Raw genomic sequence first — 3,527 nt, 5'->3', positions numbered from 1 at the left:
CCCGGTACTTCAAGATGCTTTGGTTTATCTATTGGGCCTTATGGAGAGTGTTGCTTAGACCGGCACATTTCTTGTAGCACCAGCCGTCTTTTAGGCTGGTGGAGGAGCACAGACTCCCGCTACCCACACTCCGGAGCAAATGGCTCCTCAGTTTCAGACTCCGGCAGCTCGGCTAGTTGGAGTAGTTCAGCCAGCTATTGCGGCACAGGTTGCTAGTGAATCGGCTATGTCTTCTGAGGCCTTGTTGAGATTGGACAAGTTCACCAAGCTCTTTCCAATTCATTACAGTGGGGCAGCTTTAGAGGACCTACAAGATTATCTTGACCGCTGCCATGAGGTGCTGTAGAACATAGGGATAGTGGAGACCAATGGGGTCGATTTTGCTGCGTTCCAGATGATAGGGTCCACCAAGAGATGGTGGAATGATTTTGTGTTGACTAGACCATTTGGGTCGCCTTCTTTGACTTGGGACCAGTTCTCTCAGATATTTCTCGAGAAGTTCCTTCCTGTTACACTTAGAGAGGACTATCGTATGCAGTTCAAGAGTCTCCAACAGGGTAGTATGTCCGTCACTCAGTACAAGACCCGCTTTATTGATTTGTCCCGTCATGCTCTTCTTTTACTTCCTACCGAGAGAGAGAGGGTGAGGAGGTTTATTGAGGGACTTGCTCAGCCTATTAGATTGCATATGGCTAAGGAGATTGGTAGTGAGATTTCTTTCCAAGATGCAGCCAATGTGGCTAGACGGGTTGAGATGGTTCTATCTCAAGGGAGTGGTCAGGGTTCTGACAAGAGGCCGCGTCACTCCGGTGGATTCAGTGGGGCCTCATCTGGAGGTCGAGGTACTTTTGGTATAGGCCATCCTCCCAGGCCATTTCACTCAGCACTTCACACATCCCATGGAGCTTTAGGGAGTCGTGGTCCTTATTTACCTTCTCCGGGGCAGCCAACTTATAGTGCACCACCAGCTCTAATCAGCGCGCCTCCTCTTCAAATTTATTATCACGGTTAGTCTACTCGAGCGGGTCGGTCTTAGTTTCCACAACCACAATATCAGGCTGGATTTTTTGAGTGTGGTCATGATTCTAGCACCGGGCGCGCCACCGCCTGCTCAGCTAGCTAAAGGTAGGGGTCAGAGAGCTAGAGGTAGAGGTGAGGCCGCTAGAGGTGGCGGTCAGGCCATTAGAGGTGGAGGTCAGTCCGCTAGAGGAGGAGGCCAGCCAGCAGGAGGCCGTCCCAAGGATATAGTTCAGAGTTGTGGGGCCCAACCCCGATGTTATACTTTCCCAGTCAGGCCTGAGGCTGAGTCATCCGATGTCATCATCACAGGTACTGTTTCAATTTGCGGTAGAGATGCTTCAGTTCTATTTGATCCACAGTCTACATACTCCTATGTGTCATCTTACTTTGCTTCATATTTTTTTGTGCCTCGTGATTCTTTCAGTTCTCCTGTGCATGTGTCCACGCCGGTGGGGGATTTTATTATTGTAGATCGTGTCTATTGCTCGTGTGTGGTTATTATTGGGGGTCCTGAGACTAGTGTAGATCTCCTACTTCTCGATATGGTCGATTTTGATGTCATTTTGGGGATGGATTGGCTTTCACCTTATCATGCTATATTGGACTGTCACTCCAAGACCGTGACCTTAGCCTTTCCGGTTTTGCCTCGATTAGAATGGAGAGGGACTCCTGGTCATTCTACCCGTAGGGTTATCTCTTATGTGAAGACTCGGCGTATGGTCGAAAAGGGGTGTTTGGCTTATTTTCGTGATTCTAGTGCGGAGGTTCCTTCCATGGATTCTATACCAGTTGTTAGGGAGTTTCCAAAGGTATTTCCTACAGACCTGCCGAGGATGCCACCCGATAGGGATATTGACTTCTATATTGATTTGGCTCTGAGCACTCATCCCATTTCTGTTCCACCACATCGTATTGTCCCGCCAGAGTTGAAAGAATTGAAGGAGCAATTGCAAGATTTGCTTGATAAGGGCTTTATTAGACCTAGTATCTCGCCCTGGGGTACGTCGTTGTAAAGAAGAAGGATGGATCGATGAGGATGTTTATAGACTATCGGCAGTTAAACAAAGTTACCATCAAGAACAAGTACCCATTACCGAGGATTAATGACTTATTTGATTAGCTTCAGGGTGCCAAAGTGTTTTCAAAGATTGATTTGAGGTCTGGCTACCATCAGTTGAGGATTAGGGCATCCAATGTCCCTAAGACACTCGATACGGGCATTATGAGTTTCTAGTGATGTCATTTGGGCTGACAAATGCCCCAGCAGCATTTATAGATTTGATGAATCGGGTGTTCAAACCTTACCTGGATTCCCTTGTGATTGTTTTTATAGATGATATCTTGATCTACTCCCGCAGTCGAGAGGAGCATGAGCAGCATCTTCGGACCGTTCTTCAGACTCTGAGAGACAGCCAGTTATATGCTAAGTTTAAAATGTGAGTTTTGGTTGAGTTTAGCTTCTTTCTTGGGTCACGTTGTATCAGCAGAGGGTATTCAGGTAGATCCTAAGAAGATTGAGGCCGTTCAGAATTGCCGTAGACCTACTTCAGCCACGAAGATCCGTAGTTTCTTGGGTTTGGTGGGTTATTATCGTCGATTTCTGGAGGGGTCCCGTTGACCAGGTTGACTTAGAAGGGCGCCTCGTTCAGATGGTCACATGAGTGTGAAGTGAGCTTTTAGAAGCTCAAGACAGCTTTGACTACGTCACCGATATTGGTGTTACCCATAGGTTCAGGATCCTATACAGTATATTGTGACGCATCTTGTATTGGACTGGGTGCGGTATTGATGCAGGGTGGCAATGTTATTGCATATGCTTCACGGCAGCTAAAGGTTCACGAGAAGAATTATCCTTTTCATGACTTGGAGCTGGCAGCCATTGTTTACGCGCTGAAGATTTGGAGGCACTATCTATATGGTATGTCGTGTGAGGTATTCACGGATCATAAGAATTTGTAGTATTTGTTCAAAAAAAGGAGCTCAATTTGAGGCAGAAAGGGTTGTTGAAACTATCGAAAGACAAAGCTATCACCATCGTGTATCATCCCGGGAAGGCCAATGTGGTAGCCGATGCTTTGAGTAGGAAGTCAGCTAGTTTGGGTAGCCTTGCGTATATTCCAGTCGGTGAGAGACCGCTTACATTGGATATTCAGGCCTTAGCCAATTAGTTCGTGAGGTTGGATATTTCTGAGCCCAATCGTGTTTTAGCTTGCACAGTCGCTCGGTCTTCCTTGTTTGAGCGTATCAGGGTGCGGAAATATGATGACCCTTATTTGCTTGTCCTTAGGGACACACTGCGGCACGGTGATGCCAAACAGGTTACGGTTGGAGATGATGGAGTTTTGATGAGCAGGGTCGTGTTTGTGTGCCTAATGTGGATAGACTTCGTGAGTTTATTCTAGAAAAGGCCCCCAGTTCCCCGTATTCTATTCATCCGGGCGCCGTCAAGATGTATTATGACTTGCGGCAACATTAATGGTGGAGAAGGATGAAGAAGGATATTATTG

This window comes from Nicotiana attenuata, unplaced genomic scaffold (genome assembly GCF_001879085.1).
Source record: "Nicotiana attenuata strain UT unplaced genomic scaffold, NIATTr2, whole genome shotgun sequence".
Taxonomy (NCBI): Eukaryota; Viridiplantae; Streptophyta; class Magnoliopsida; order Solanales; family Solanaceae; genus Nicotiana; species Nicotiana attenuata.
Note: the sequence above shows the minus strand (reverse complement) of the source record.